The sequence below is a fragment of the Cryptomeria japonica genome, chromosome 2, assembly GCF_030272615.1.
Source record: "Cryptomeria japonica chromosome 2, Sugi_1.0, whole genome shotgun sequence".
Taxonomy (NCBI): domain Eukaryota; kingdom Viridiplantae; phylum Streptophyta; class Pinopsida; order Cupressales; family Cupressaceae; genus Cryptomeria; species Cryptomeria japonica.
The window spans coordinates 420,311,892-420,337,048 of NC_081406.1; positions in this window are offsets into that span (position 1 = coordinate 420,311,892).

The following is a 25,157-nucleotide window of genomic DNA, read 5'->3' on the forward strand; positions in this document are numbered from 1 at the left end:
ATTTTCAAGCCGTTTGTTGCGTTGGAATCGTATTTTCCTTCTCCTACTCTCGGGATGTTCCAAAAAGTGCTCTGATGAAGCCTATTTTGTGAACACCCCTCATCAACACTCTCTTACACAATCTGTTGTAAGTAAACATGCTACCCTGTTTCACCTCCCTAATAAGAAAGTCAAAATAGGGGGGGGCATATAGCTACTCACAGATTTCATCACTTTCCCTAGTAAGCATTAGGTGATTTTGTGATCTAACATGTGTTTTGTAGGGTGCGGTTCCTAACTGTGTACTGCAGATGCCGCTTGGGGCTTCATCTGACAACTTATGGATATATCCTTTTTCAAAAAATGTTTACTTTTCTATACTTTAGCTTGCATATGCACGTAGTACTCATATGACCGCTAAAGTGGGGGCTAAATGTAGCATCGTAAATTGTATGCACTTGCTAGGGTGGTATAATTTCACACCTAGTTTAGCACCCGCCTTAGTGCATTTTACATTCTGCATTGCATTTCTCCTTAAGCACTTAATTAATCAAATTAATTAGGTCTAAGGTCCTATTTTATCATTCTCTACATCATAAAATTGGGCCCTTTTCACTAAAGCGCGCCCTTCGCATTTTATTCCTCCAATACACCACTTAATCAAAAACCCTAATTAAGTCCTATTTCGAACTTGGGGGCTTGATTTCAGGGTCAAAACATCTCGAAATCACCTGTAACTTCGGGATTCTCTCTAAAATCATCATATCCGACGGCCCTGAAAATTTGGTGAAAAGTTGCCGGGACCGTGGTGCCCGGTGCACATGGTCTCGGACATTTTTCCCAAAATTTTAGGAGCGCAATCCAATCATAAAATAAAGCTTAACCCCAAGAAATTGGTGGGATATTCAATCTCTAGGTCGGCCAAAATACGAATTTACGACCTAGGGTTTCATACATAAGAGCTCTCTTTCTTCATTTGAAGGGATCGGATTTTTGTTTCCAGGAACTTCATATACAAGCGAAAGAGCAGATCTTTGAGGACTTCAACAACATTCAACATCATTCTATCAAGCATCTATCAAATTCATTCATCCACTTAGGGCTTGGAAGACATTGAAGAACAATAGGAGATTACCGACTGAAGATTGGCTTGTACTCCTCCCTTGAGGGTTGGGTATGATTTCATGTTGTTTTCATGTCTTTGCATAAGCTTTGATACATCATTTATTCATGCTTTAGATCACTTTACATCTTGATTTAGAGCATTTACATTATCATTTACAAGCAATTAGGGTTTACTTTCTAGGTTGCTCTAGTTTGCTTTCTTGCATTTTGGACCTTGCACACACACTAGGTCTGCACACACAATACATTTTACAAAACAACTTGGCTATTCGTGGAGGTGGAAATCACTGAAGCGGGGGTTTGACTAAGGCAAAACCCTATATAGCCACCCCTCCCCCTTTTCAGATATTATTGCAGGTTTCGGGATTCGGACGACGCCGCGGGATACAAATCCAGAGAGAGAAGGTTAGAACAGCACTCTGTGTGAAATTGCAGAGCAGGAGACCAGGACAGGGGCGCTGGACGCCCTGGTCCTACCAGGACAGGGGCGCTAGGCACCCTGGTCCCTGGGACAGAGGTGCTGGGCACCCTGGTCCTCCAGACAGACAGCTTACAGACAGTTTCCAGACAGTGTTTCAGAGTGCAGAACAGTGGTTTCCGGTGCAGTTTTCAGGATAGTGGCGCCCGCGCCCCCGTCCCGAACATTTTTAGTCCGATTTTGACTCCGAGTACATATCTGCATTCTTATTTCATCCTTGTACTTACAGCTGTTCATTGTTTAATCTCAATTCTGCAATCTTGTTATTAGTTCATACTCGCATTTTGAGATTAGGGTTTGAACTTGCATTACTTGATCTTACAATTTCAACAAGGGAATAGGAATCCTAATAGATATCCCGTGGCTCTCTCTTTCACCAAAAGAAGTAGCCAATTATGTGATATCTCTAGGCTCTTTCGTATTCCGTAATGTGTGTCAAAAGGTAGGATTAGGGCATGATTAACCTAGTCTCGCTTTTTTCCCCTTACACAGTACCAAATAGGTATTGAGAGGGGGGGTGAATTAGTACAGGCAAAAAAAACTTTCCCTGAACTAGTTTGATTGCAAAGACTACAATTAATTGGTAAACATTATCACTAGTCTAAATCAGGGCACTATCGGTAAAAAATAGTGAGAATGTGAAAGACATAAGCCGGTAACACTTAGTGATAGTTCTGATACTTAATGTAAGTACAAATGCCAAGATAATAAGATGAGAGGGGGGGTGAATCCTACAAACTTAATCTTCCATAAAAACAACATATTCAACCTCATTAACCGATAGCGATAACCTTATGGTTTACCAAATAGGTTCCTTAGGGTTTACTGACTAGGTTCCTTAGGGTTTACTGACTAGGTTCTTTGCTCAGTAACATAGTATATTATTAACCTTACAATCAATAACATATGTATGATATCAAAACAATCTAAAACATCATGATCTCATCATTGTCTAACTCAGTAGTAGTTGCCCTTTGAATAACTTATTTCTCCCCTTATTCATCATATTCTTTCTATGTCTTTCATCAACATCTTTATACTCATCAAATCATACTTCTCAAGATATGGTAACATCATACTGAATTAGAAAATCAATTTCTTGACATCAATGACAAAATAATAATATTAAGACAGTAAACATCATTAATCACTTATATCCATAATCATCAACAACCTTCTCAATATCCTTATTGAAAAGCCAACAATCTCTCCTTGTCTGTTATAATGCCAACAATCTCCCCCTTTGGCATTGATGGCAAAACCAATTGATTTGACCTAATGTATTCAGATTGCTATGCTGAAATGCTCTCCCCCTGTCATCAGTTTTCTCCTGCATACATTAGTCTTCACCTCTTTTGCACAGTCTTCTCCCCCTTTGACAACAATGCCAAAAAATTAAAGAACTAAAACATAATTCCTTCCTGTATGAAGTGATTTCCTGCTATTATGTGTCAACTTAGTCTTGGTCAGAGCATTTGTCTTCAAATCCTATTTCCTATCTTGTTTCCTGCACACCTTTAGAAAACATCCTAAAGTGTGTAAATTAGCATCAACTCCTAAAAGATATTCTATAGAGTCATCAAATTGATGCTTTCACCGAACTTGGTTAGTGAGTAGAAGATAGGGGTAGGACCCCTAACTTACTTCTGAGATACTCAAAATTGTCCCTTGGCAGTGGCTTGGTGAAGATATCTGCTATTTGTTCCTTTGTGCTAACATACTCCAACACCAGTTTCTTCTCTTGAGCTTCTTCTCTAAGATAATGATATTTGATAGAGATGTGCTTTGTCTTAGAGTGCATGACAGGATTTTTTGAAAAGTTAATGGCACTAGTATTGTCACAGAATATAGTTATTGGCTCGGTAGCTTTCTCATTTATACCTTCCAACAGTTGTTTGATCCATGCTATGTTGGTACAATTCAATGCTGCAACAACGTATTCAACTTCTGTTATTGACTGTGAAACACGTCCTTGTTTCTTGCTAAGCCAACTCACTAGTCTTTCTCCTAAAAAGAAAGTTCCTCCACTTGTGCTTTTTCTGTCATCAATGTTGCCTACCCAATCAGCATCAGTATAAACTTTTAAATCAAAATCATTTCTTTTCTGATATACTAAGCCATAATCCTCAGTGCCATTCAAGTATCTGAAAATTCTCTTGATTGTTGTCATGTGTGTTTCCTTAGGATCTGCAGATAATCTTGCAACTATACCTACTGCATGTGCTATATCTGGCCCGCTTTGAACAACATAATGCAACTTTCCAATCATGGATCGGTAAAGTGTCTCATCAACAGATGTAGATTCATCATTCTTTGATAGTTTATAGTTGGTAGTCATAGGAGTACTTACTGGTTTTGAATCCTCCATTCCAAATTTCTTCAAGATTTCCTTTATGTACTTGGATTGAGTAATGTAAATCTCATTTTTCATTTGCAGTATCTGTAAACCTATAAAATACTTTATCTCACCAATTAATGACATCTCAAATTCTTTTCTCATTTCATTTCCAAAGTTCTTACATAGAGAGTCATTTCCACAAAATATAATATCATCAACAAATATGGCTGAGATCAGTATTCCATTTTCATCATTCTTCATGTACATGTTACTGTTTTTACTTGTCCTTATAAAACCAATCTTGATTAAATAAGAGTGAAATCTTTCATACCATGCTCTAGGTGCTTGTTTCAAACCATATAAAGCTTTGTTCAATTTACATACCTGATCTTTATTCTTGTCTTCAATAAATCCTTCAGGTTGTTCAATAAAAACTTCTTCTTCTAATATATCATTCAGAAATGCAGATTTGACATCCATTTGATATACCTTGAAATTCTTGTAAGCAGCATATGCCAACAATGTTCTTACTCCTTCAAGTCTAGCCACAGCTGCAAAAGTATCACCATAATCAATTCCTTCTTCTTGGGCATAACCTTTGCAAACTAGTCTAGCTTTATTTCGAATGACCTCACCTTTTTCATTCAGCTTGTTTCTGAAAATCCACTTTGTACCGATTATATTTTTGTCCTTCAGTCTTGGGATTAGAGTCCATGTGTCATTCTTCTTGATTTGATCAATCTCTTCTATCATAGCATTTATCCAATCTTCACTGTTAAATGCCTCTTTCACTATTCTCGGTTCAAATTCAGATATCAGACATGTGTTCCGTCTTAGTTTGTTCCTTGTCATCACTGGATCATCCTTATCTCCTATAATCTGACTTGATGCATGATGTCTTCTGACATACTTGGCTAATACAAGCTCGGTAGGCTCTGTATGATCTTCTTCATCACTTGGTAACTAAATATTCTCTTCATTTCCTTATGCAGTTTTCTCGGTAGAACTTGTCGGTTGAACATAAACAAATTTATTATAATCTTCTAGTTCTTTTGAATTTCCTTCATCATTTCTCTCTACAAATTCATTAATTTTCACATTTGCACTTTCTACTATTTTGTTAGATGATTTTATCAGACATTTAAATGCTTTACTTCTAGAAGAATAACCAAGAAATGTTCCTTCTTCACTTTTCTGATCAAACTTGCAATTTCTATCATCTTTGTGTACATAGAATCTACTCCCAAAGATTTTCAAATAACTTACATTAGGTTTCTTGTCATACCAGATTTCATATGGTGTCTTCAAAGTACCTTTCTTCAGTTGTACTCGGTTCAAGGTGTAAACTGCTGTGGTTATTGCTTCTCTCCAAAATGTTTGTGGCACTTTCTTTTCAATCATCAGGGTTCTGGGACAATCCACAATAGATCTATTTCTTCTCTCAGCAATTCCATTTTGTTGTGGAGTTCTTGGTGTAGAGACTTGTCTTTTTATACCATGATCATTGCAGAATAAGTTGAACTCATCAGATGTGAACTCTCCTCCTCTATCTGATCTTAGACATTTTAGTTGTCTTCCTATTTCATTTTCAACTCTTGCCTTGTACCATTTAAACATTTGAAAAGCTTCTAATTTTTCTTTTAAAAACATTACTGACATCATCCTTGAGTAATCATCCACAAATAATATGAAATATTTATCACCATAATAACTTTGAACTTTCATAGGACCACAAAGATCAGTGTGCACAAGATCTAAAATTCCCTTAGAAGTGTAGGACTTACTTGTAAAGCTTGATCTTGTCATTTTACCCATCTGGCATCCTCGGTACATATCATTCTCAGGTTTTTCAAGACTCGGTAGACCTCTTACTCAGTGCTTCTTGCTTATTTTGATCAGATTATCAAAATTTACACGACAAAACCTTTTATGCCATAACCTGGTATCATCTATCTTTGCATGCAAACAATTATTTTGAGTTGAGTCAAGATGAAATGTATTACCTTTTGTTTGTGTCTTGAAAGCAGCTAACTTTCCATTCTTGTCATGAACTTTGACAATTGCTTTCTAAAATTCTATTCGGTATCCTATATTGTTTAGCTGTGCTACACTCAAATCATTGCATCTTCCATTGTCAAGAAGTGTTATAGATCCTTTACCTTTTACCAGACATGGTGCATCACTACCAAATCTTACATAGCCTCCATCATAGTCTTCTAACATAACAAACTTGTGTTTATCACCTATCATGTGATGTGAGCATCCACTATCTATGATCCAAGAATCATTAGTATTTATGTGAGATATTAGGGATTTTTCTTCATACCTTTCTTCATCTGATCCATCTTTGATAGCCACATAAACTACTTCTTCTGTATCAGTTTAATCTGATTTATCATCATTGGATTCCTCATCGGCTATTAAGCATGACTTTCTATCTCTTCTTCTGAAGTCTCAGTGTCCTCTGTAATGATTATCTTTCTATCCATCATCTCGGTAATCTCTCTTTTTAGTAGATTCTTTGTCAGGATAGTTAGAAGCCATATGTCCTATCTTATCACAATTGAAACATTTGAAAGGTAATTTTCTTTTATACTTACCTTTGCCTCTCGGTAACCTTCTGACTAATAGTGCTTCAAACTCTTCTTGCTTTCTAATTTCCTCATACAGTTTGTGTACTTCCTCCATGTTCTTGCGAAATCTTTCACTTGCTCCACTGTGATCCCCTTTTGTGTACTTACTCATTCTATCATTGTAATCATCGGATTCACCAATATGAAAAGAACTAAATGCAGACTCAACTTTATTTACCGATGACCCACTGTTATCAAAGTTACTTAACTCAAATGCATGTAGCTTACCAATGGTAGCATCTAATGAAACTGGCATATTGGGTACAGACCTCAATTCATTGATTGCAGAGACTCGGATTGCATAAGCTGGTAGAAGGGTTCTTAACAACTTACTTGTTATATCCTTTTCTTCAATAGTTCCACCCACTCCTTTAATTTGATTAACAATCTCCTTTAGTCTTGTACTGTATTGGGTTATGTTCTCACCTTCATTCATCCTCATAGATTCAAGTTGTCCTCTTAGACTATCCACTTTTTCTCTTTGAACATGTTCATCTCCACCATACACAGATATGAGCTTGTCCCACATTGCCTTTGCATCATTGCAGCCTTCTAGATCATTAAACTCTGAATCAGTCAATGCAGATGTTATTTCAATCATTGCTTGAATATGTTCTTTCTTTTCCTTTATCTCTTCCATTGTCAATGTATAGGTGCTCGGTGTGATGAAATCATTCTCCAGATAATATACAACATATTCTCCAACTCCTGATAGGTGTAGTGATACGGAGGTAATGCAAGAAGGTTGCCCAAGTGGCTTGTATGTTTAGTAAGTAATAGGTCCTTGCTAGTTTCAAGGTTTTGTTACTTAAATCAGAGTGCAAAATGGTTTATAGACAACCTAGCAACTCTCCTTGTTCCACCTCCCTAAGACAAAAACTTCTTGGGTGCTCAAGGGCTTCAACTCCACAGTTTCTCTGGCTTGGTAATCTAACACCTTACTCACTCAATTGGCATTAATTTCTCTATCTTGAACTGTTCTCTAACTGCACAAGGTCTTCTTTTATTGGATTGCAAGTTTATGTAAAGTTATACCCTCATGGGTGTCTTTGGCCTTCTACGTTTTGGAGTGTAGTGATCCTTCTCAAGTGCTACAATCAACTTATGGAGTCTACCTCACCAAATTTGTTCAATGTATGCAAGAAAAACTTGTCTCAATTGGATTTAATGGTTTTTATGCCTTACAACCCTCTTTGGTGCACCCGGTTTGACAAAAACCAATTTTTAGGCCTAAACGGGCTACAAGGAATTAGCCCTCCTTTTGGGGTTTTGTGCTCACCCTACTCCAATGATGGAATTCCAAACTGAAATAATCTCATTTATGGATACCCTTTTGGGAGTTCTTGAATATTTTCTAATTTTTAAGGTCCATTAAGCCTTCTCCATGACTGTCCCAAAAATGGGTGCAAAAAGGAGGGTTTGTAAGGGTTTTGATGGCAAATATTGACTAACAAGATTAAGACCTTCAATATGAACCATGCACACTTTTTTCTACCATGTTACATGCTAGTTAAGCAACAAAAATACAGTTTTACACCTTTCCAAAGTTAGGGAACAAGATTTACAAAAATTGCTTATGAGGGGTATGCAACAATGACAACTTTTCCATTCCTACTATCTACAAACACATCAGTTACATGAGTACCCAAATACATTCAAATCATGTGAACTTATCTATCATTAGTAAAAAAAGAGAATCACATTAACCCTACACAAAATCCATTAGGCAATTATAAACAAAGAGTTGTTCACTGTCAAGGAAATTATGACTGCATTTTTATGCCTTCTCATTGTCTTTGACTTTGGACCTGCACTTTACACTGTCAAAAACTCTTATTTGAAGGTCTGATTTGTGCTTTCCTAGAAATGCTCTATCTTTTGATTCTTTATGTCCTTCATACCTTCCACTTGGAAGAGGAAGATTACAAAAACCAATCAACCAAGTATACAAAAAATAGTCATAAAAGACTATGATAGCCAACTGGGCATTACAACTTTGCCTCAAGGATCATTAATTGATCTTGGTAGTCTAAAATAAATGGACAAGACCAAAACCCACTCCTTTTTCTTGTTTTCAAGCAATTAGAAAGAGGTACAATGCTTTACAAACTCCAATGTATGGTGGAGAGTAAGCAAGTGAAAGGAAATTAACTCCAAAATAGTGACTCACTGTCTTTTACATTATTTTCACAAACTAAAAATGAAATCATCCTCTTCATGGATTAGAAAGCCTCTTTGCCTTTTCATTCAAACTTAAACATCAAAACAGGTCTGATAATCTGATGAGTGCATTTGCTATGGAAGAGCAAAGCATCAAACTTCTTCAAAGACCCTAGCCAAATGGCACACTTGCCTAGGGCTCCATGGCCACAAAACTCCTTACACCTGCACTTTTGAAATCAAAACAAGTATGTACATATCTTGCAAGTTGACCAACTGGTTCTTGGGAAGCCATGAGCATTTAGGGCCTCAAGAAGCCAAGTTGGTCAAGCATCCTTGCCAATTTCCTAGACAAGGCAGTGAAACTGTCAAAACTAAATATTTTTGCACAAAACTCAAAAATTAATGAAATTCAATGCCACCAAAGGGAAAAGCTTCAAGAAACATAAGAGTAATGGAAAATGCAAAAATAGTATGGCCACGTACAACAGGTGTATGGACTGCTGCTCACATGGAGTCAAAACATAGTGGAAAACAAGGTAAAAATGGTGCAAACTTGCAAAGTGCTTGATAATTTTGAATGATAAACCCTTACAATGGCTCAAACAAGAGAATAAATACCTCTACATATCAGTTATCCTCTTGTATGGACAAGTACATGTCCAAGAGTACACAAATTTGACACTTTCATGTCTAAAATGACAACTATTGGTGCCTAGATGATGCAAGGTTGATCTCAAAAACTACAAATCAACTAAAAACACTATTCACACCTAAAATACCAAACACCAAACATGTCTAAGAAATTTTCACAACAAAAACACACTAAAAACTCACTTTTGACAATATTTTGCTAGGCAACTCCAAACTGGCAACTTTGAGCAAAAAGATGAAGACAGGAAACCAAGACCACACAATGAGTTCAAAACTCATCCAAACAACCTAGAACAACTTCAAAAACATCTTAGACAACTTTCCAACTGAAAACTAATAAAAACCAAACTTGCTATCAAACCTGTGGTGAAAAATGAGGCTAGGTGCTCCTGCACCATGTAGCTTCATCCTTTTCTGCTATGTAGAGAAACTTGACTTGTTCAGCTTCGGTGCATCCCTCTTATACATCTTTGGATCTTTTCCACAAGTACCTTTAAACTTTTTTTCTTCCAGAGTCCAAAGCTCTGATACCAATTGATAGTTCTGATACTTAATGTAAGTACAGATGCCAATCTAATAAGATGAGGGGGGGGGGGGGGGTGAATCATACAAACTTAATCTTCCATAAAAACAACAGATTCAACCTCGGTAACATATACTTCAGTAATATAACCAAAACTGCTAAACATGTAAACTCAAAACTATATAAACATCATAACACTCATAACACTAGATTTAACATGGAAACCCAAATAGGGAAAAACCACTGTGGGATTTTGGACCCACTAAGAAATATACTCTTCTAGAGTATGCTCGGTTAAAAGAAAATCTTTTTAAAGATTACAAACACATTACTAGATGTGACTCGGTTAAGGAATTTCCCTTAGATCTGTTAGAATCTTCACCTTGTTAGAAGTGACCTTGTTAAAGGATTTTAAACACTCAATTAGAATGTAACCTTGCTAGAGGGTTTTACAAATAAGACTATTAAGTCCACTCGGTTAAGAGATTTTCTGTCACTTCACAAAATAACAGTAATAAAAATCTATCTGCAACTTCACATCTAAAATGCTAAAGCAGATTCTTATTTGCTCAATACAATATAGACATAGAACTAATCTTGTCTTTCTACTTGGCTCTATACTCTGTTATTCAAAACAGTTCTTCAAGCTTCTATGCTCGGTAATCACTATGTAGCATCCCTGTGCATACACTTGCCCTCATACATTGTTTATCAATAGTTCCTTATTTATAAACAATTCGCCAACCGCTTAATATCTTTGATCACATTTCCCATGATCAATCATAGCCATTAGATCTTCAAACTTGACCAGGTTCAATGTATCCTTTGATCTGAAAATGTTTTACCCCACCTTGGAACCTTTCATATATTTCTTGGAACTTGTGCTAGGGTATTGCGGTTGAATCTAAGCTGTAGATCTTCTTGTTGATTTTCCTTTGCCATAGATTCTTTAACAAACTTCATTCATGACATACCAATCATTTAATCATAGCCAGCTCATCAGCTTCCTTCATTAAATATTGCTTTTATTCATTCAATGCATTCTGTTATTACTCGGTTGCAACTTGGTAAATACTAAACTTTACTCAGTAGACATTTTGCCTTCATTAGCCGATAGTGATAACCTTAGGGTTTACCGACTAGGTTCCTTAGGGTTTACTGACTAGGTTCTTTGCTTGATAACATAGTATAGTATTAACGTTACAACCAATAACATATGTATGATATCAAAACAATCTAAAACATCATGATCTCATCATTGTCTAACTCGGTAATAGTTGCCCATTGAATAACTTATTTCTTCCCTTATTCATCATATTCTTTCTGTCTTTTACCGACATCTTTATACTCATCAAATCATACTTCTCAAGATATGGCAACATCATACTGAATTAGAAAATCAATTTCTTGACATCAATGACAAAATAATAATATTAAGACAATAAACATCCTTAATCAGTTATATCCATAATCATCAACAACCTTCTCAATATCCTTATTGAAATGCCAACAATCTCTCCTTGTCTGTTATAATGCCAATAGTTAGATCTCCACACAATCTAATATCTCATTTCCACTTCACCCGTATGCATAAACAAGTAATATATTATCAGAAATATAATGACTGTTGTTTCAACATGCTTTACCACTTGACAAAAAATATTAAAGCATCACATGAAAAGCATCACACATGACACACTATTTTTTCAAGTGGAAACCCAACTGGGAAAAACCACGGTGGGGATGAATACCCACAAGCTGTTCTTTGAACTCTTCTGAAGTCTGCTCTGTTAGGAGCCTAGTCCAGTTAAAAACTTTTAAAAATAGGTTCTACTAGGAACCGATCCTGCTAGGGATCGCCTGGTTAAGGGATGGCTAAATACCCAGTTAAAGGTTAGAACCCTGTTAAAGGTTACCTCGCAAGAGGATTTGAAGAGCTCATTGAATTGAGTCACCCTTTTAAAGGATTTATACAAAAGCCTGTTAAAGCTACTCGGTTAAGGGATTTTCCAATTACTGAAATGGTTAGAAGTCAATAGGTAATACACTGATTTGATAACAACACACAATGCTAAGGCAGATCCTCTTTAGTCCTTTGCTTCTGCAATCACACTCTATAGGTATCCACACACTTCTTTGGTCTAGCAAGAATCAAGTATCTCTTCACTTGGATACACACATAACATTTGCCAACAACTTCAAAATGAAAAACATCATTGACCTTATAGGAAATAGATAGGTCGGTAGCATAAACCCTAAACCCTAAACATTTAGGTTTAACAATTCAGTCGGTTCAATCCTAACTGTTAATCACACTATATTGAATACAACAGTCTTGAATAGATCTCAAGATGTTCTCCAATGTTCATTCTTTGCTGCTTCAGGAAGTTGATAACCCATCACATGCTCTCCACCATTTACAGAGACTTGGCACATTCTTGAGGTAGATAGGATCAATCTTCTTCATGCAAGATCCTCAAGGAAATCCTTCACGTGCACAAGGCTAATGTGGCAACATGATCTGATCTTCATTACAATGCTAACTCATCACAAGATGTCATCGGTTGAATCAAACAGGCTTGGAATGCATCAACCAGAAACCCTGAAGCTGAGACTACCAACCGGTAGTCATGCCAAATGAAACCCCGATACAAAACTTCCCATATAATGGTTCTCATTCGAACATACTGCTTCACTTTTTCACATATACCGGTTCACAATATGACACTGATTCTCTTACCAGTTTTCTTATTTCAATATATCGGTTCATACTTTCAGCATATTGACATCAATGACAACATACAATATCATCATGTCATCAAGCTCTGCACATATGCCAACAACATGTCTAGCATTTGTATTTGCAACTCAAAAACTGCGACATTATATGCTGACTCATTCTGTGAAGCTGAAAGCAAAAATGGATCCACTAAAGTATTTGCTGAAGAAGTCGACTTTGACAGGCAGACTGACAAAATGTGTTATGGTACTAAGTGAGTATAATATAGAATATGTTGATCGAAAAACTATCAAAGGACAGGTCATTGCTGATCAATTAGTTGAAGCACCCTTACAAGATGACATACCATTGCACATTCAATTTCTTGATGCAAACATTCTGACAATAAGTACAAAATTTTGGGAGTTGTACTTTGATGGTTCTTATACACAATATGGATCAGGCGTGGGAATTTGTTCATCACACCTTAGGGACACACAATTACAAAATTATATAGACTCTAGTTTCCATGCACAAACAATATTATGGAATATGAAGCATTGACTATTGGGCTCAAAATGGCTATTGAATGGAACATTAAGGAATTACATGTTTATGGTGTTTCATAGCTTATAATCAACCAAATAAATGATGTTTATCAAACTAAGGATGAAAAGATCATGCCCTACAAATAGTTGATAGAATAGTTTAAAGAAACACTTTGAAGAAGTATCATTCACTCAGATCCTAAGAAATGAGAATAAAGTCGTAGATGCAATGGCTACAATAGCATCTCTCTTGCAAAATTAGGAGAATGAACAACTTTACAAATTCCTAGTGGAAGATATGATGTAGAGGCCTACCCAAACTCCTAATGATAAGCCCAAACAAGGTTAGGCTAGTGACCCCTTAACTACTCACAAGGGTCTTGTAAGGAAGGGCTCTACACCTTGGATGAAACTACACACATTCACTAGACTTGGGCCTACTCAAGATGAGTAAAAGACTTCAACTCCTCAGACATGCTTTACCAATGACCCCTACTCCTTGGGATTTTTAAGTTGGCCAACATATGTCACCTAAGGTCTCTTACAAACACTGGTTTTAGTTTAGGGAACCAATTCATTATACCTCCTTTGTAAACCTACCCCCTCAGCTTGTAGCCCTGTTTGGCGATAGAATGGACCATAACTTCAAAATGTTCCACACACCCATGCAAACAAATCATCATTTCAGACAGCATTTGGGAAGTTTTACTAATAACCAAAATTGTTTGGTTAGATCTACAGTTACAAGGTCTGCTCCCTTTAGAGGCTAAGAGGCCTAATAGGGGAAATTAGCCCTATTTTCCAAATAAACTACCTTTATCGGTACACAAAATGGAAACTCAAATCTATGGGCATGTGGGGGGTAGTTAGAAACCTGTAATTCCAGGGTTACATGCCTAGAATCCACCGCTATGACAACTTATGATGATTATTCTAAAGCTTGTTGGAGGTAGTCACATAGAGACGACTACCTAAGCTTGTCGGAGGTAGTCACAGGAGTGCGAGATAAGACAATTTTTGTTCAAAACCCTCTCCAAACCCTCAATTTCCGGGTTACAGTCAGAAGAATGGAGGGTTATCTCTATTGTGAAATGGTTAAGACCTCAAACTGCCACCAAAAGAAAGATACTACTCAATGGATGGTGGGGTTCAAATCAATCCATATAGGCACGTACAATTCCTGCAAACACAAAATTTCTGGGAAAACTGTAGTGTTTTGTGTATTATTGATTCTCAAATTCCAACTCCAACAACAAAAACCTTGGGAATCATTCCCACAAGGCTTATACAAATATCCAATGGTTTCCCACCGAATTTAGGGTAGTTTGGAGCCATTGAAAGGCTTCCCCCAACCAATTTACAAAAAGTTGCACTTTTGCACTCAAAAGTTGCATTTTACAAAAGTTGCATTTTTGCAATTTTGCACAAAAAGTTGTCATTCTCTCTAAGGTTGGGATCCACAAACATGGATCAACCAAACACACATGAAACATGTCTAAAACCTATTTGTAATACCCTAAAATTGGTCATCTAAACAATGGGCCTCTAATCTCGATAACATCACCAAGGTCCTAACCAAAGGCAATTAAATCAACTTTGAGCACATTATTAATTCTTCAATCATCAAATGTCACATGGCAAATCAATTACTCAATATTAATTAAATATTTATTTAATTATTTGAATCATTCCAAGAAAATCATTTTAATCAATTATCTTGTTTAATTTATTAAATATCCTAGCATATTTAATTAATTAATAAATTTGCCATTTAATCATGCAAAAAAGAATTAATTTATTACAAAAGATGAATTAATTACAAAGCAAGCGTTGAATTGAAAATCAAATAAAAGAATTGAGTTGAGATTGAAATCAAAATTGATATATTATTTCTTTTTCTAAATTTAGAACTTGAAATCAGAAAAGCAATTAATTGAATTATTGAATTATTCTCTAAAATTGGAACTCAAAGCTTTTCAGAAAAAGAAGTTCAGTTGCATTAAAAAGACTCCTTTCTTGAATAAATCAAAGAATTATCTATTTTTATCACAAGTGCATGGAATTAATTAAGTCTTATTTCTAATGCAACTTGAACTTATAATTTAAATGCATTTCAATTAAACTATAATTGGAATCTATCTCAAGGTTAACTGAACCTGATTTCTCAATTATTTTCAATTAATCCTAAATTGAGCTTTTTCTTCATCTCTCTTGTAATTCTCTATAAATTCAGCCTTCAACTCTCATTCAATTCACCCCAGATATTTTTGAGAACACGCTTGGAGATTATTATTACACTGAATTTTGTTCTGGAGTCATTGAATACATTATTTTTTTTTTAGATTATTTGCATCCATATTTAGTTTACTCATATTTCTTGAATCTCATATTGCTTGAATTCGTTATTACTTGAATTATTCATGCATCTTGCATCCATTTTAGCTTAATATCATGCTCATATAGATTAAATCCTTCATCTTGGTGTAGTCTAGTCACTGGTATTGCTTATAAAAAATCCGAGAGCAATCTTATACTCGCATCTTTTAGAAGGCAATTGGTCGATTTGTTATGGTTTTCATCTTCATGCTTATATCTGTTTAACCATACATGTAATGACTTAATTAAAGTGTTGTGCATATAGCTACAGAACCTTATTCCACTTTTCACACACACATCTCTGGTGCCCACCGTGGGGCCGAAGACTACATTTTTTGGCCTCTGAGACTGACATTTTTTATTTTTCAGATTTTTGACTTTTTGGATTTTCGTCCGTACAGTCTCTGCGTCATCTCGTACGACATTTCCCACAGGCTAAAATGACAAACTGCAGGTGTTGTATGAATTGGAATCCTATATCGTATGATTTGGAATTCTGTATCCTACAAACTTTAACTCTGTCTTACGATTCTATGTTTTTTTTGTAAAAAGACAAAAAAATCAGATTTCATGATTTTGGTTTTCTGTTCAAATTGATTATTCTGACAACTGACCCTGGTTGTTTATCTATCTATCTTAGAATTTTTTTCACAGCCTAATCAGATTTTGTAGAACACTTGTCGAAGAATATGCTTGTTGTACAAAGACAATATGATGACTAATTCGTTGTCTTTGTAGGTTGCTTAAGGAGAGTCGACCAAACATCATGTATTATTTCAATTCCTTTCTAGGCACCTAAATTTCTATCTAGTTAAAGAACAAATTTGTCTTTCGTGTTTTTAGAAAATTCTGAGAGGTAGGAGAGTATGCTCTTATCTTTTTCTAGACAATCAGAAATCCAAACCCTTGAGGCTTTCTATTTGTTTGAGATTTGTACATCTTTAGCAGGCCTTCCCTCCCAAGGAGCTTAAAAAATCTTAAAGCCTTTATGGCCAGTGTGAGGGGAATGACCTAACTGGGAATGACTAAATGCCAAGTACTCCAACCTACTATAAAATAAACATGATTTGATGAAAATCAAGTCAACGACAGTGCTCGGGAATAGCTCTCCTCTGTACCTTTGAGTATATTAAACCTTGGTTTTCAAGGCTGGGAGACCTCTTAATTGAGTTTATACCTCGATGCACCGAACGAACCCCTTACTAGATCCAATTAAAATTAGAAGCTACCTAGTTCACCTCCAAAAGGGGGATAATCTTTGTGCAAGAGAGATAGTAACTCTCCCAAGATACTTGTCATTTCGTGCCCCCATTAGCATTTGGAGTCAGATAATATGACATTGAGAATCCATTACGTGAGATTCAGTGGCCGTATTTTGATTAGCTATTGGGTGTGTACCTGAGTCTACAAACAAAGGTTTTCTTCTCTCACCAAATTCTTTAGGGCTTGCATGTTGTGATTGGAGTTACTATTCATACTACTTGTTTTCTATGTTTTCATCCTTGAAACAAAAACTGAAATACCAAAAACTAGAGAAAACAAGAAACAACCCAGTGATCAAAAACTCTGTCTGTGTCAAAACTAGTCCATCCTAAGTTGAAATTTTGTCCAAAACTAGTCTATCCTGGTCAAAAATCACTCCATCTTAGAATTGGTCATACTCAGTTCTCATACTTAGCTATCAAAAAACTTAGAATTTTAGTCTCTGCTCTGTTAACAGTCATATGAATTTGATCATTTGTCATCCTGCACCATATCCTGTGTTGTACGATCCTGATAGTTTGTCATCTGAGCTCAATCCTCTATCGTACGAAGCCTAGCAGTCTGTCGTTTGAAGCTAAATCCTGTATCGTATGAAACAAAACTGCACTAAATCATTTGTCGTTCTGGACATACCCATTTTTCGTATGGTACTACGTAGAAACTCGTACGAAACATAACTGTTGTCGTCCTAAAGCTATTAAATTGTCATCCGGCTAAGTAAATCCTGTTGTACGAATCTCTGGTTTTGTCAGTACAGAGCAGTCAAACTTGCCTCAAAAAGTCTGCAACAAACATAATACTAGTTATCATCATCCTAAGCATAAACAAATCAAGACAGTGTACCTCTCCCATTTGTGTTGCATGATTTGGTCGATCATCTTTACAGCTAGTTCAATCAACTACCTACCAAACCTAAGTTTTTAGATAACATCTTATACAGTATAGATCATTCCTGAAACCAAACCAAATCTTAGTCACTACTCTCAAATCAACTTAGATAAATATCTTATACATGATAGATCTTTCTTGAAACCAGACTAAATCTTAGTTGCTTCTCTCAAACAAATACGTTAACTAAACAACTAGCTTTGAAATTGATCTTAACCTCTACATCACAAATAGGTTTAGGTCACACTAATTGATAAAAATGCCTACTCAAACTAGGAGTTCTCATAAGAAAGAGGCCAAAGGCAAAGGACAACCCTTCACATATCAAGATAACCCATACTATGTGAAGGACCCGCTCACTGATAAACCTTCATCATCAGGGGTACCAATTTTTGATGAACCTGAATCTCCCACCATACATGAGACAAAATATAATGACAAAGACAACCTTAATATTCATGAAACTGATAATGATTCCTCATCAAGTGAAGCTAAAGAAGATATTGAAACTCCAAAAAAAGAAATTCGTGACTATCAAAAGGATAAAGACTTCCAAAAAATGATGAAATCTATCCTAGCTCAAGAAAATGAAGACTATTTCTTAGAACTAGCAAAACAAGGTGCCAAGCTTCCTACTGGATATGATGTTCAGACACTCATTACTAAAAAGGAAGAATCACCTATAATCATGGTACACAAACAATTAATAGCCTTATGGACCAAGATCACTGAACTGAAGAATAAGGATAGGTCCCCAAAACAATATTCTTTGGAGACAATATGCCCTTTTCCATTTGACAAGAATCTATACATGCCTCCATTCCCTTCACAAGTTGAGATCCCAAAATTTGACAAATATGATGGTACCTCAGATCCTCAAGGTTATGTCAGAGATTTTTGTGCTTCTTGTATGGAGTTCATGCATGATCAAACATATCTCATGCGCCTTTTCTCGAGGAGTTTGGGAGGACAAGCCATGGAATGGCTCTCAAGTCTACCTAAAGGAATAAAAACATTTTAAGAACTAATCCAACTATTCTTACAACAATACTCATACAACAGTCAACATCTTGTGACTATGATCGAGCTTTGCAATACTAAACAGAAAATAGGGGAGCCTTTCCTTACTTTCCTCCAATGTTGGAGAAAGATGTTCTCTAGGTATTCAAGACCTATCCTAGATTCTGAAAAAATGGACATATTCATCAACAACTTGGTTCCAGAATTGAAATATAGTATACAAATACAAGTACACCCATCATTTAACAAAATGGTAGATAATGCCATTGAAATGGAAGATGTTCTCATTAAGAAGGGGGATATCTCACCTTGGAAAGAAAAACAACTAGGATCTAGCTCTAAAGAGAAAAATAAGTATTGGAAATATGGCAAAGACAACAATAAGAGTGTTGTTAATGATGGAGTAGTAGACACTATTAAAACCATCTCAAAGCCTATGATATTGAACTTGGCTAGTGGCACATAAGCGCTCAAAGCTGCTGAAGCTGCAGCCGAAAATCCTCCAAAGAAAACAAAAGAATGGTTCAAAGAGAAACCTTGGCTTTCTAAACCTAAGTGTGATTTTACTCCTCTTGAAGAATCATATGAATCCGCTTTCAAAACTCTATTGGCAAACAACCTGATAACGCTACCAGATAACTCCAGACCATATGATCCAGAAATCAAACCAAAATGGTGGAGACAAAATGAATATTGTGACTTCCATCAGAATAAAGGTCATAACACAAACAATTGCATGAAGCTCAAACATGAGATTCAAGATCTCATAGACATTGGTAAAATTGTTGTCGGGAATCAACCGACCAATGCTGATCACAAAGAATTTAAGGACCTTTTACCTATTTACGAACAAGGTGATTCATCAAAGACCAAAGAAGGTGCTAAAGTAAATTATACTTATACCAGCAATGACAACGTCATCAACATGATTGAGCCTTCCCAATCAGAATATTGCAATGTGATTATAGTCCAAGACAAACCAAATGAATCACAATATGCAAGAGCTTTGACCCATTCTCAAAAGAAAGTCACTCTCCAAGGAGCTAGTTCTTCCAACCTAGCTCAAGCAACATCGAACCCACTAGCCTCGTCAAACAAACAAAAAGAATTGACCTTGGATAAATTTAAAAGGCTAACTTCAACATCATCCTTTGGATATAGCGTTGTGGAACAATTAAAAAGGATAAAAGCTCAGATCTCAATCTTTGAATTGCTAAAACTCTCGTCTTCTCACAAAGAGATCCTAGACAAAGCATTGCTCACCACTAATGTTCCCAAAGATTTAGATATTGATCGGTTTCAGTCTATGGTGGGTCATCTAACTTCACCTCACTATCTGATCTTCTCTGAAGAAGATGACAACTTGCTAAATCATCCACATAATCAACCATTTTATATTGAAGCCATGATCCATAAACATAGAATCAAACATGTTTTGAAAACATGTTTTGATAGATGGAGGCGCGGGGTTGAATATTTGTACTTATAGTCTTCTTACACAACTAGGATTCTCTGAAAATGTCATTGATTCTGCCAAGAAAATAACAATTAAAGCCTATGATGAAGAAGAAAGGACCTCTAAAGGTCTGGTATCATTACCTATCAGGGTGGGACCTATAGAAAGAGATGTCCTTTTTCAAGTACTTGATCTTCCTTTGTCATACAATATCTTACTAGGCAGGTCGTGGATTCATGAGATGAAGGTAGTTCCATCAACATACCATCAATGCTTAAAATTTCCTTATAATAGAACAGAAGTCAACATTCCTGCTGATACAAATGTGACCTGTAATGTATTAATAAAAGGTGCTGATACTTTTGTGCCTCATAATAGGGCAGCCTCTACAAATAAAAATATGGAAGCTTTGATGAAAGAATTAGAAAAGAAATTGAAGATTATAAATACCAGCATGGATGGCTACAAGATAGAACTGGTACTCTCATTAGTTTCTTTCCCTCCATCACCAAAATAGTTGGGCAAACCATCAGAGGCTATGAGAACACAAACTTCAGCTCCGAATATCATATATGATGGTCTTTTTGTACAGTCTTCTACTTCCTTGGCAGATGAAATAGAAGAGGATGTTGTTCTTAACTAGATTTTCAAGGAAGATAATCAAAACGAGGAGGTACGACATTGCGAGATTTCCTCAACCCAATATGGTCCTAGCTACAAGATGATTCAACGCATGGGATATTCAAGTACTGGTCCCCCGGGCAAACATCAAGAGGGTATCATTGAACCAATTTAGCTGCAAACAAAATTAACAAATGATAAGGCTGGACTGGGGTACAATCTGAAAAAGACATCATATCAAAAACATGCTTCTAAGTCTAAGTGGTAGAAAAGGATATCACCTTCAACATTACAAGAAATAAATGCTCAACACTAAGCTCTGATGGTGTCAGCTACAATAATGCAAGGAGTTGAGGTCCGAGAGGATATAAGAGATGAAGTAGTAAGAATCAGAGAATTGTTTGTACCACTAAAATTTCCAGTCACATACACTGGTAGGAAGCAAGTAGATGATTCAGAGACTAACTCAAATGAGTATGAATGAGATCCTGACCACCTCTCAGATACATCCAATACAGAAACTCTAGAAGAGTCTAGCGGTATCACAGATGATACTCAAGAACTGATGCGCATAAAAATAGAGAAGGAAATATAGGAAATCAGACTAAGAAGACAAGCAGACTATAAACAAGGACTAAAGGAAGGAAGAATACCAGAAATATTTTCATCTATGTACCTTTATACTAAGACAAAAAAAATTAGGTATAGCACTACACAAGAAGAGTTGGAAGCTATAGAACAAGAACCAGTTATCAGTCCAGAAGAAGCTGAATGGAGTAGACGACAACAAATCATAGAAACAGTAAGATCATGTCAATAGATATGTCAAATACAAATGATAATTGAGACAAATCTTGAAGGAACTTGCAGCATTAAAGGTTGGTGTTGATACCATACATATACTCACTAAATCACTTGAAGAAGCCTCAGAAACTTCATCCGTTGACTCTGCTAACTCTAACAATAGTCCTATTCAGGACAATATCTACTCAACATCAAATTCTGAATCATCTGATGTAAATGATGAAGATATGTCTACTGATCTTATTGCTGTCAAAGCACGACATGATGTCCAGTCTGGCGTGGGGAACGACGCTACAAGTATGTCTATTAGATTAGATCAACTAAATATTAACGTGAACTTTAATAATCATGTTCTGACTCTTCCTGGTCTCAAGACACTTATGCAAGGTATCCTTCTAGAACTCAACTTTTTGATTCGTAGTTGTGATGAAAATACCATGAATTCTCTTGAACATGTCCAACATTTATCCTTACTACATCCAGAACTAATTGACTGTACTTTACAAAACCAGCCCATGAATATACCTACTTTTGCCAGTGACTATACATTAGCCTATTATCTCAATGCAGTTGAACCTATGGACTCTTCCACCAATGAATAGAGTGAAAACATGACTAAATCGGATATCAAGTATCTTAGTCGCAAAAACAAGAAAATAAAAAATAAAAGATCTGATGGCGAAAACCACATTGTGGCAATGTCAGAATCTAAAAAAGAGAAAATAAAGGATGTAACTAAGGGTGAAAATCTCTCTGAGGTGCCTGAAGGTGAGATACTTGATATATTGCCAAGTCACTTCTAGGAGAGATATTCCATATTGATCAAGCTAACTCAACCAGTGAACATTGGGAGTCAAGAGACATCACACATTATTCATGTAGCTCAATCACTATCAGTAGAAGAATTGAAGGATTTCACTCATCTATTCTCAGAAAAGAAAATAAACTTTGCATGGATGTACTTTGATATACTAGGCCTGGATCTTGATCTCATCATGCACCATCTTTCTATCACACTAGGAGTTATACCAGTTAAGAAAAAACTCCGTAAGATGCACCCTCATGTGGCACTGCTAGTCAAGGCTGAGCTAGAAAAACTACTAAAAGCTAGATTCATTAGAGCTATAGAATATGCTGAATGGATTTCAAACATAGTACCTGTGCCAAAGGCAGAAAAATCTATCAAAGTTTGCACTGACTTCAGAGATCTCAACAAAGCTTGTCCGAAGGATGACTTTCCATTACCAAACATTGATATGATAGTCGACATGACTGCTGGGTATGAGTTGTACTCACTAATGGATGAATTCTCCAAATATAATCAAATAAAAATAGCTCCTGGAGTTCAAGAAAAGACAGCTTTCACTTGTACATGGGGAACCTTTTGCTAAAATGTCATGCCATTTGGGCTAAAGAACGCAGGAGAAACCTATCAAAGAGTAGTCACTACTATTTTTGATAACATGATGCACAAGAATATGGAAGATTATGTTGATGACACTTTAGTGAAGACTATGAAGAGATCAACACATATTCAAGAGCTAGGTCCTATACTAGATAGAATGGAAAAGTTCAAACTCTGGATAAATCCAAAAAAGTACATTTGGAGTGACATTTGGTAAACTACTTGGCTACATCATTTCAAAGAAGGGAATCAAGGTTGATCTTGAGAAGGTCCAAGCCATAATGGAAATGCCACCTACAAAAAACATCAATCAAATGAGAAGTCTACAAGGACATCTCCAATCAATCAGATGCTTCATTTATCAGCTAGCAAACAAAGCTCAATGTTTCACAAAAGTATTGAGGAAAGGAGTAATATACAATTGGGATCAAGAATGTGAACAACATCTTTGGCAAATCAAAGAGTACCTATCGAATCCACCAATATTGATGCCACCTATTCAGGGTAAACCATTGATCTTATATATATCAACAACTGATTCATCATTTGGGGCACTTCTAGCACAACAAGATCACAATAAAAAGGAACGAGCTATCTATTACATCAGTAGAACATTGGTGTCTTATGAAATAAACTACACTATAATAGAAAAAGAATTCTTGGCATTACTCTTTGCATCACAAAAACCAAGACACTACATGTTAGCACATTCAATTAAGCTGGTGGCTAAAATTGATCTGCTCAAATATCTTCTCAGCAAAGCAACACTTATAGGAAGATTAGCAAAATGTGTCATGATACTTACATAATTTTATATTGAGTATGTGGAATGCAAGGCGATAAAAGGACCAGTAATTGCTGATCAACTTGCTGAAGCTTCGCTTAAAGACACTCAACCGCTGCATATAGAGTTTCCAGTTGAATCAATAATGCATATTACTCAACAACCCTGGAAGATGTTCTTCGATGGGTCTTTTAATCAAAATGGTTCTAGTGCTGGAGTACTATTTATTACTCCTTAGAAGTATAAAATCCCAAAGTCTTATAAGATTTTGTTCCCTTGCACAAATAGCATTGCAGAATATGAAGCTTTGGTGAATGGGATAAAGCTAGCTATTGAATGGAAGGTTGCAGAATTACACATCTATGCAGATTCTCAGCTGATCATAAATCAAATCAATGATACATATCAGACTCAAGATGTGAAACTGATGCCTTATAAGAGGATGGTGGATGATCTCAAGAAATCTTTTGCTTTTGTATCATTCCAATAGATTCCTAGATCCACAAACAAAGCAACAGATGCTATGGCCACCTTGGCATCTATACCTGAGTTACAAGAATCCAATTTTTTCTTTGAATTCCTGGTGGAAGAGTTACATTACTTGGCCTATGATTCCCCCAAATCCCAAATAGTTTGTTCTATTATTGGACATGACTCATCCTGATACAGCCACATCTACTCTTATCTACGAGACCAAATTATACCTAAAAATCTTACCCGTAATGAGAAAAGAAACTTGACCCGAAATGCTTCACGATATGTTATCATTGCTAATGATCTATTTAGATGAGGTTTGGATGGTACATTGCTTAGGTGTCTAGAAACTGAAGAGTCTAAACATGCGTTATCAGAAGTTCATGAAGGTATTTGTGGATCTTATTCGAATGGTCTTACTTTAGCTCGGAAATGACTACGGGCTGGCTATTACTGGCTAGACATGGAGAAAGATGCCATTAAATTTGCTAAGACCTATGAAAAATTTCAGCTACATGGGAATCTCATACATGCTCCGACAAGGGATCTCATACCCTTCACTACACATTGGCCTTTTCAGCAATGGGCTTTTGATCTCATTGGTCAGATATATCCTGCTTCATCTAATGGACATAAATTCATCATAACTGCCACTTAGTATTTCACCAAGTGGGTAGAAGCAGTTCTTCTCATCAAAGAAACTGGTAAACAAGTTGCTATCTTCATCTTAAATTATATCATCTGTAGGTATGGGATACCTTCATCCATTGTGATTGATAATGGAGGGTAGTTCAAGAATAAAGACCTGGATGAGCTCTATGAGAAATTCAAAATAAAACAACATTGGTCATCAGTATATTATCCTCAAGGTAATGGACAAGCCAAGGCATCTAACAAAAACCTATTAAC